The sequence below is a fragment of the Lithobates pipiens genome, unplaced genomic scaffold (assembly GCF_037356315.1).
Source record: "Lithobates pipiens isolate NorthernLeopardFrog02 unplaced genomic scaffold, aLitPip1_a1.2 Scaffold_28, whole genome shotgun sequence".
NCBI classification, from domain to species: domain Eukaryota; kingdom Metazoa; phylum Chordata; class Amphibia; order Anura; family Ranidae; genus Lithobates; species Lithobates pipiens.
In genome coordinates, this window is record NW_027507789.1 from 211,009,240 (window position 1) to 211,020,480 (window position 11,241).

At 42.2% G+C, this 11,241-nt stretch overlaps 1 protein-coding gene across 1 annotated transcript in view; it reads right to left on the reverse strand.

Annotated features, from left to right (window-relative positions):
* Positions 1-6,605: 6,605 nt before the first annotated feature.
* XKR7 (XK related 7) overlaps positions 6,606-11,241 on the reverse strand; it is a 24,168-nt gene continuing 19,532 nt past the window's right edge. The window contains 1 exon segment of the mRNA XM_077460458.1: positions 6,606-11,241. This exon segment is cut by the window's right edge and continues 3,138 nt beyond it. The gene's annotated coding sequence lies outside the window, so the exon portion shown is untranslated.

The following is an 11,241-nucleotide window of genomic DNA, read 5'->3' on the forward strand; positions in this document are numbered from 1 at the left end:
GCAGCTTGACCGTATGGTACGCCAGAAGTGCCCATCCAACCAATCCAACTTGTGGGAGCTGCTTCTAGAAGCGTGGGGTGCAATTTCTCCAGCTTACCTCAATAAATTAACAGCTAGAATGCCAAAGGTGTGCAATGCTGTAATTGCTGCAAAAGGAGGATTCTTTGACGAAAGCAAAGTTTGATGTAAAAACAATGTTATTTCAAATACAAATCATTATTTCTAACCTTGTCAATGTCTTGACTCTATTTTCTATTCATTTCACAACGTATGGTGGTGAATAAGTGTGACTTTTCATGGAAAACACAAAATTGTTTGGGTGACCCCAAACTTTTGAACGGTAGTGTATATATTTTCTTTTTTTTTTAAGGGATCCGATACCAAGCATATCAATACTCGTGCAAATGCTCCCGATACTGAAACCTATACTTTGCGGTGCAATTTGCATCAATACAAAATAAATGGGCACAAATCGCACTGCAAAGAACCGCATGTGATTTGAACTGGAACGAAGTGCAATTCCTGTCCGAAGTCGCATGTGATTTCCCTCACCACTCCTGTGTGTGTATAAATAAGGAAAATTTCCATCTAGTGGGCAGTTTATTAAAAATGTTAGAAACTCACATTAATCTTTTCACGCCTAGTACACGCGATCTGAGTTTTCGTCTGGAAAAATCTTGGATGGTTTTTCTTACGGCATTCCGCTCAAGCTGTCTTGCATACACACGGGTCACACAAAAGTTCTCTGAACTTTCGACCGGCAAAAGCGCAGTGATGTACAACACTACGACGAGCTGAGAAAATTAAGTTCAAGTTCAATGCTTCCGAGCATGCGTCAAATTGTTTCCGAGCCATGCGTAGGAATTTTGCACGTCGGAATTGCTAGAGACAATCGGAATTTCCGGTCAGAACTTTTTCCGTTGGAAAAAATAGAGAACCTGCTCTCAATCTTTTGCTGGCGGAAATTCCGCCAGCAAAAGTCCAATGGCACATACACACTGTCGGAATTTCCAACCAAAAGCTCACATCGGACTTTTGCTGGTGGGAATTCCGATCGTGTGTTGTACGGGGCTGAAGCCTTTTTCTGACATTTGTTGCTTACAAAGTTAAAACCATATTTTTTTACTAGAAAATTACTTAACCCCCCCCCCAAACATTATATATATATTTATTTAGCAGAGACCCTAGAGAATAAAATGGCGATTGTTGCAATATTTTATGTCACATGGGTTGGGCTGGAGGAGATGTAGAGGCGGTCCGCCCCCCAGCTGACATTACTTCCACCCTATACCCACAGGGGTCTCGGAACTTCTCCTCCAGTCCGACGATAGCAAATCACAGCCACTGGAGGTGCTCACAGGGCTGAAGGAGAAGTTCCAGGGCCCTTGTGGGTATAGGGCGGAAATGATGTCAGTTTGGGGGCGCACCGCCTCTACATCTCCTCCAGCCCTGTGAGCACCTCCAGTGGCCGTTATTTGCCATTATTGGGCTGGAGGAGAAGTTCCAAGACCCCTGTGGGCATAGGATGGAAGTGATGTTCTTTACTGTAAAAGCAGCAAGGATGTGGAATTCCCTTCCACAGGCGGTGGTCTCAGCGGGGGGCATCGATAGTTTAAAAAAAAAACTATTAGATAAGCACCTGAACGACCACAACATACAGGGATATACAATGTAATACTGACATATAATCACACACGTAGGTTGGACTTGAGTCTTTTATTAACCTCACCTACTATGTAACTATGATGTCAGCTTGGGGGCAGACCGCCTTTACTTCTCCTCCAGCCCTGTGAGCACCTCCAGTGGCCATGATTTGCTATCACCGGCGGGATTGGGACATCTCTGCAGATTTTTCATGATATGTACTAAATGTGAGTGATAACATTTTCAATGAACTGCCCACTATATGGTACTTCCCTTTATAATATATTTTATATATATATATATATATATATATAAAATATTATTATATATATATTACACACACACACACACACACACACACACACACACATATGATTTGCACCCATTTATTTTGTATTGACACAAATCTCACTGCAAATTATCGATAACCGGTATCAGCGAGTACTTGACGGAAAGAATCGATACTCGTAGTCGCCAAAAAAAACGCTATCAGAGCAACCCCAATATATATTTTATATAATATTTGCAGTCCAGAAAACATCTCCAACGTGTTTTGTGGGACAAAGCCTGCTTCTTCAGGGAGGGTTAATGTTAGAATATGCAAGGAAAGCTCACACCAAATGAAGCTCAGTACTTGGTTGGTTTGCAGAACTGTGACCACTGAGAATAGGGATGACTCGGCCAAGCCAATGTAAAACAATGGAAGGGTCACAGTCCTGCATATCAAGGACTATTTGCATTGAATGTGCAGATCCTAAGGTTAGTCCTCCCTGAAGAAGCCGGCATTGTCCAGCAAAACCCGTTATCTGCAAATATATGCAACTGCAGCTCCTTTATTCCAAATGTGTTTGTTGTGCGATTTCATCAGATTTTAAGATTTGTATAAATAAAATGTATATTCTTTTTATATATAATTTTGGTGCGGTACTCTAAAAACCCAATTTCATTTTTCTGATAGGGATCCATGTTCACAGCAAATACACTAAACAAAGAGGCCTATGCAAAAAAAAAAAAAGCGGAGAAACAGAATTGCACAGACCTACAGCACACATCCATATTACAGTTTTACGCATATGACATTAAGAAATTGGAATCCGATTGGTTGCCATTGGTCACGGTCTTACTAAGCAGGCCTGAATGTCTTTCCAAGCATATGAAACTTGCTGCATGAAAGGGAATATTCCCAGAAGAATCTCTGATTATATATGCTGCACAGGTATTAAACGTAGGTGCTATTTAAAGGGGGGAGGTGACAGGTAGAATACATCATTTCACCTTCCTATTTTTATCTGACAGCGAGTGCGATGATAATGTCAGGAGTGAGCACACACAACCCAGAAGCCCTGAAGGAAACAGAAAACCTTGTTTTTTTTAAACATGCTTCTCTACAAAGCGTATACTGTGGGGGAAGATAAACTAAGAGCTTTACAAAATCTGATCAAAGGAGTCATATCCAGAAAGAAACAAAAAGGTGAATAATTTGCTGGCATTTTGCCGACATCCTTCCTAACTATTTACAAGAGTAACAGGAGAATGTGGCAAATGCAAGAGAGAATATTTAAGGAGTAACTCTACTTTCATTGAGAAAACAAAAAAAACATTGTCCTCTGGGTGATCTCTGTACATTGCAGATGTATTCTGAACAAATAGCTGTTTGTTTGTCTGTGTCCATGTGTGAAGTGAATGTGAATGATTTTATAATTATCAATCAGCCGCTGCACTTGCAGGGCTCTAATGAGGAAAGTGGCAGGGTATGCATCCCTTTACATGTGATTTCCCTTTAGAAACATAGAAAAGCGGCAAGAGAAAAATAAAATATAAAAGACATAAAGAAGGGGGATTTGGGACTTTGAATGAAGCACACATGTAGTGCGCCTCCATCCCTGGTTCAAGTAAATAAAGAAGGAAATTGGGACTTTAAAATTAGGCCATTATTGACATTGTGGAGGTGAAATAATAAAAAGGACATGTTTATTAACATGGAAGGATGAAAAAATACATATCAATAATACAAAACAAGTAAAAACACACACACACACACACATATAGCATGGACATCAAGGATACATGGATATATAACAACTTGGCAACACCCGATAATGTAGAGAATATATATATATCTCCATCTATCTATCTCTCTCTATATATATATATATATATATATATATATATATATATATATATACACATATATATATATATATATATATACACATATATATATATATATATATATATATATATATATATATATATATATATATATATATCACATATATATATATATACACACACACACACATACATACATACATATACACGCGTCATCTGGGCGACACATTGCAGTAAGAATGAAATTATATAAAATAGTGCAAACATGATTATTTTGGAGAACATAATCATGTTTACACTATTTTATATCATTTCATTCTTACTGCAATGTGCCGTCCAGATGACGTATATATCCATGTATCCTTGATGTCCATGCTATATGTGCTTGTGTGTGTGTGTGTGTGTGTGTGTGTGTGTGTGTGTGTGTGTGTGTGTGTGTGTGTGTGTGTGTGTGTGTGTGTGTGTGTGTGTGTGTGTGTGTGTGTATGTATGTATGTATGTATGTATGTATGTATGTATATATATATATATATATATATATATATATATATATATATATATATATATATATATATATATATATATATATATATATATATATACATATACATACACACATACACACACACACAATCAAAACTTTTTACTTCTTTTGTATTATTAATATGTATTTTTTTACATCCTTCCATGCTTGCTAAAGTGGTTGTTAAGCTACTCTAACCTGTATACACATACACCATCAGCACTGCCTCCTATTCTAGTATCCCCCCTCTGCGATTTTTAAAAATAAATGCTACAAATACCTAATTTCATTGCCAAGATTGTGATCACATGACCAGCCAGCTTTTTCCTTTCCTCTTCTGAGAGATGCAGTGCGCAGGGCTGAGCTTCCTCTGCTGATGTCAGTCTGGAGGGGAGGAAGCAAGAGCTGGCTGGCATGTGATCGCAATCTCGCTCTGAAATTAGGTATTTACAGCATTTATATTTATAAATCATTCACAGAGGGGGACACTCTAGGAGGCAGTGCTGATGGTGTATACAGGTTAGTATTATGAGAGCAGCAGGAAGGGGAGGGGCGGCTAACACACACAGACGGAGGGGAGGACACAGGAGTAGAGAGGAGAGCAGATAGCAGGCTGCTGATGATGAAGGCACCTAATCTGACTACATGTCTGGTCTCAGCAGCCATGATACACTGTGGTCAGTTCACAGGAGGGGAGGGGAGAATCAGCCAGGTTTTTTAGGTGTTACAGGGGGCCAAATGACACAGGACAAGCACTGTGTCATATAACATGCTTTAAAGAAGCAGGATCCATTTTTTGGGGGGGGGTTAACAAACACTTTAAGAAACATGTCCTTTTATTAATTCAGCTCTGCAGGATCAATAGTCTCATTTAAAGCCCCAATTTTCTTCTTTATGTACAGAAAAAAGACAGAGTGGTCCATTGAGTCTACCTGTTTTTTGTTGTTTTTTTTTTTCATACGTTTTGTATTTTTTTCGTCAACTTTTTTATCCGAGTATAGATCTATGTTTGTCCCAAGGATGTTTGAAGCCATTTACTGTTGACTGTCTTACTACCTCTGCTTGAAGTTTGTTCCAAGAATCAACTACCCTTTCAGTAAAAGAATACTTTCTAAGATTCGTTTTGAACTTTCCTCCAGTTAGTTTGAGGTCATGTCTCTGTGTTCTTGATTTTGGGTTCATATTGAAAATACTGCCCTCATGAACCTTATTCACCCCCCTTGATGTACGTAACACCTTGTAGCCAGCGCCTCCCGTCCCTTTAAGAGGTTTCTGATGCTGGGAGGTGGGGTGGGGCTTACGATCATGTGACCAGAGTGATTGGCTGTCACGGAGGTCACATGATCGGAAAGCTTTCCGCTTTCAGTTAACCACTGGTAACTATGCCAGGAGCATGCAGGGCGTGCGCACTTGGCACAGATGTGTCTGCAGTACACAAATACGGTGCCAAGGGCCACACGCCGAGAGGCCGCATATTTGCATACTGTCAGTGTGAAGGGTTGCAGGGGTAGGCAACCTGGGGCCCTCCAGCTGTTGTGGAACTACATTTCCCATGAGGCATTGCAAAGCCGGCAGTTACAATTACTCCCAGAGGCATGATGGGACTTGTAGTTCTGCAACAGCTGGAGGGCCCCGGGTTGCCTACCCCTGAAAGGTTTCAATCAGGTCACTCTTTTCCCTTCTTTGCTCCTTAGGGAGTATCTCACCAAAAATTACATTTTTGTTGCAGGGGATTCCCAATATCTTATTTGTATCTTAGTGCAGACTTCTGGGAAAATCAGTGAGCCAATCACAGAAGCAGATAATGACATTTCTGGGGGGTGTTTTTGTATACTATGTACAGAACGCCAGGTTGTCATATCGCTTTTTACAGAAAATTACAGATTGGAAAAGGCAATTTTTAATAACATTCAATTACAACATGACTTGTATAGAAATTGTAAACGTTACATTCTTTTTTTGTTTATTTGCGCTTTTTTTTGCGCATTCTGATGTTTTGCGCATCAAATGTATGTATGTATAAACAGACGAGCATGTGGGGCATTTCTACAAGAATCAGTGATGGATTATTGCTAAAATCAATAATGCGCCAATTGAAAATGGCAACGTTTATAGACGGAATGCAACAGTGGATGAAATAAAATCGCAGCTAATGTTAGAGACTTGGACTTCCAAACCAGAAACTGGAAGTCACATTTTCAAAATCCTTCTGGTCCATATTTTTTATTTTCATTATATATATATATATATATATATATATATATATATATATATATATATATATATATATATATATATATATATATATATATATATATATATATATATATATATATATATATATATATAGGAGGTTTGCAGATTAACCATTAGAAGCTCAGGGCAGTTACTATGATGGAAGGTCTACTAATATGAGTGTACACAGACTCTGCATAGAAACCAATCAGCTTCCACGTTTTATTGTCAAAGCTCAGTTGAACAAACTGAAGTTAGAAGCCCATTGGCTACCATGCACAGCTACACCAGATTCTGAGTGCTCCAGTTTTAGTAAATCTCACCCAGAGAGTCTAAAGAAACACAATGCAAACACATCGATTGCATTCTCAGAATGGTCATCCACACTGCACTATTGAAGTGAATGGGAAACCACAGACCTGCATGTGTCATGTGTTATAAATGTATGTCAGAAGCAGGAAAACAATACACACACAAGCACTAATGAGCTTTTCATGTGTCTTCAGAGACTCAAGGAAAAAGGTTTTTGCTTTTGCATTTCCAGGTATACCCTCCTATCCTGACTATAATGACGGGGGCTCACTCTCCTCTCCAATTGTATATTATAAAGCAGTGATCGTCAAACTGTGGCCAGGGGGCCGGATACGGCTCTTTGCATGCCTTTATCTAGCCCTTAGGAAACTATTCCCCCCACTGATACCAACAATGGGGTACTATTCCTTATGCTAAAACCAATTATGGGCACTATTCATCCCACTGACACCAAGGATGGGGCACTATTCATCCCACTGACACCAAGGATGGGGCACTATTCCTCCCACTGGCACTAAGGATGGGGCACTATTCCTCCCACTGGCACCAAGGACGGGGCACTATTCCTCCCACTGGCACCATGGATGGGGCACTATTCCTCCCACTGGCACCAAGGATGGGGCACTATTCCTCCCACTGGCACCAAGGATGGGGCACTATTCCTCCCACTGGCACCAAGGATGGGGCACTATTCCTCCCACTGGCACCAAGGATGGGGCACTATTCCTCCCACTGGCACCAAGGATGGGGCACTATTCCTCCCACTGGCACCAAGGATGGGGCACTATTCATCCCACTGGCATGAAGGATGGGGCACTATTCCTCCCACTGGCACCAAGGATGGGGCACTATTCCTCCCACTGGCACCAAGGATGGGGCACTATTCCTCCCACTGGCACCAAGGATGGGGCACTATTCCTCCCACTGACACCAATGATGAGGCACTAGTCCTCTCACTGACACCAATGATGGGGCACTAGTCCTCCCACTGACACCAATGATGAGGCACTAGTCCTCTCACTGACACCAATGATGGGGCACTAGTCCTCCCACTGACACCAATGATGGGGCACTATTCTTCCCACTGACACCAATGATGGGGCAGTAGTCCTCTCACTGACACCAATGATGGGGAGTATGAGTATTTTCTACTCCATCTAGCCACAGTCTGGCCCCCCTAAAGCCTGAAGAACATGAAACTGGCCCTTTACATGGACAATTTGGAGACCCTTGTAATTAGGGATATACCAATATGTTCCAAGAGGAGTGAGACTTTACAGAGGGCAAGACAATTGTAGGAAATTGACAGGAGGAGATTCCATTTTTGAAGCTTCCAACTGATAAAAGAAGCCAGCAGCAGCAGTTTTGAGGGTATACTGAGCCCCCCTATAAACCTATGTGCCCCATCATACACATCATTATTATTGCTCTCAGCAATTCATGAACAAATATACACATTCATTGTAATTCTTTTCCAAGTCTATTGCTTTTGAGATAACTTATTATTCAGACAGACAGAGGGGCACCACAGATACAGTGGTCTTCCTTGCCTGTAAGTCACATGACGGTCACACCTGTAGAACCTAAAAAAAAGCCAAATAAATGTATAAAGGGTCTAATTGGTTGCAACACAAACCACCGGCCTTGTCCCTTTGTAGCGGCTTTGACACAAGTCCCAGATTCTGCCACATTGCATTTTCTTGTGTTTGTGATGGTTTATTCAAGATGGCAAAAATCAAAGTACCGTAATTCACCGCAACTAGTCAGCAATCACCTTTCACCGGTCTGACAACAGTAATATCATCAAGCCTGACTGGCTGCTACAGGTAAAAATAAAGGGCCTATGGCGCCTGAAGAGAACCACTCAGGACTGGGCTGAGACCAACATCTGATAATTCTGTCTGAAACTAAACATGAACTTATCTCAGTGATGGTGAACCTTGGCACCCCAGGTGGTTTGGAACTACATTTCCCATGATGCTCAACTACACTGCAGAGTGCATGAGCATCATGGGAAATGTAGTTCCAAAACATCTGGGGTGCCAAGGTTCACCATCACTGACTTATCTCTTACTGAGCAAAGCAACAGGTTCACTTAAGTGTACAAAGCATGTGCTTACCTACCATTAGCTTGAATGCCTCTCCAATGCCAGGAGGCCTGAGATTCGCAGAGCAAGTCAAGACCTATAAAGAGTTAGGCAAAACTGGTAGTAAACGTAAGCCAGCCACTCAGTGTCATCCATAGAAATGAGAATGTTTATTGGCTACATGTAAAAACACAACTGTATCAGGCTAAAGCATTTCAGTTATAGGGAAGGCTGCTACAGCCGAAACGCGTTGGCCCGATACAGTTGTGTTCTACATTTAGCCAATAAAGAATCAAATTTCTTTGGATGAAACTGTGTGGCCAGCTAGGTTTTTTTTTTCCTGTTAAAAATAACAAACATGTGTTACGTACCTGCTCTGTGCAGTGGATTTGCACAGAGAAACCCAGATCCTCCTCTTCTCGGGTCCCCCTTTGGCGCTCCTGGCCACTCCCTCCTGTTGAGTGCCCCCACAGCAAACTGCAGGCTGGGTTCGGGGGCACCCGAACCTAGCAGCAGCTCCTTGTGTCCAGTCAGAGACAAAGCCACACTCCGGCCCCACCCCCTTTCAATCCTCATTGGCTCACTGACTTTGATTGACAGCAGCGGGAGCCAATGGTACCGCGATGCTATCTCAGCCAACGAGAAGGGAGTCCCGCACAGCTGGGTCTTTAATGCAACATCACTGGATCTAGATGGGGCTCGGGTAAGTATTAGGGGGCTGCTGCACACAGAAGGCTTTTTATCATAATGCATAGAATGCATTGAAATAAAAAAAACGTCTGCCTTTAGAACCACTGTAAGGTGTTTCACATTAATGAAAACACTCTGTGCTGAAGCTCCCCCCTCCCCCTTTTTACCTGAGCCCAATCTGATCCAGCGATGTGCACAAGCGCAGCAGCTCCAGCTGCTGTCTCTGTCCTCATTGGACAGATTGATAGCAACAGGAGCCATGGACACCCTCTGTTGTCAATCAAATCCTGTGACACGGGAGTGGGGGGCGGGGCCAGAGTCCCGTTGTCTGTGTCAATGGCCGCAGCAACAGGACTCATGAGTGAGCCAGCACAGGTGCCCCCAGGGAAAGTGGCTTTCCGTGGGGGCACCTGATGAAGAGGAGGGTCTTGGAGCGCTGGCGGGGCATTGGAGCTGCTCTGTGCGATTGCACATAGCAGGTAAGTATAGGCATGTTTGTTATTTTTATTTTAAAAAAATAACAAAGATTTACAACCACTTTAAAGGTTACTACAAGTTTTGCCATTTGAATGCAGAGACACTTAAGCCTCCATATAAAGCGTTAGGCACATTCCCTCTGCCCTCATGGGGCAGCTGCACTACTCCCGTCAGGCACTGAGCGATGCATTATGGGTAGACACATCTGGAATTACCAGGTATTTTTTGCATGGGCAGGAAGTACACTGGGGCACCAATGGAGTGGGCATTAGTACTAGTTCTGTATTCTCCATATGGTAAAGGGTGGACAAAGTGGGGACTTACTTTAAATTAGGACTTTGCTTTGTATTTTTTTTTTATCAGTAACAGTTTATTGAATTGTAGAAAAAAAAATAAAAAATAAAAAAGGAACAGACAGTGACAGCAGCATTCTACACTGTACAGCATGTATGGGAAAACTCTGCTTTAGAATTGCCACATTACTTTGCTTTACTTTGGTGCATGGGTCCTCAACCTGTAGCCCTCCAGCTGTTGCAAAAACTACAAGTCCCATGAGGCATTGCAAGGCTGACAGTTACAAGCCTGACTCTTCCAAAGGCTAGAGGGCTGCAGGCTGAGCACCCATGACTTAGGGGTTTATGTACTAAAACTGGAGAGTGCAAAATCTGTTGCAGCTGTGCATGGTGACCAATCAGCTTCTAACTTCAGCTTGTTTGATTAAGCTTTGACAATAAAAACCTGGAAGCCGATTGGTTTCTGTGCAGGGCTGCACCAGATTTTGCACTCTCCAGTTTAAATAAATCAACCCCTTAGCTTGTCTGGGCCTGACATTTCAACTCGGATGTCAGTGGTCAATTGAAGAGAGCCATTTACTAAATTGTCAACTGCCTGACCTATCCAGCTCCTTGGTGCCTGACCAGATCAAATATCAGAGGCCTGTGATAGAAGTATGAGACGCTGCTCACCCAGCCCGATTAGTGTAAGTATATGTGAAAGCCTCAGCCAGCACTGCTCCACTGACCATGTCTCTGATGCATTTCACCCCATCCATCCAGGGCTTACTTATAATCATAGGCGAGCGGGGCGAAACGCGTTTGAGGGTGTGGTCAGTGGAGCAGCACTGGCTGAGGCTGTCACATATACTGATCGGGCTGGATGAGC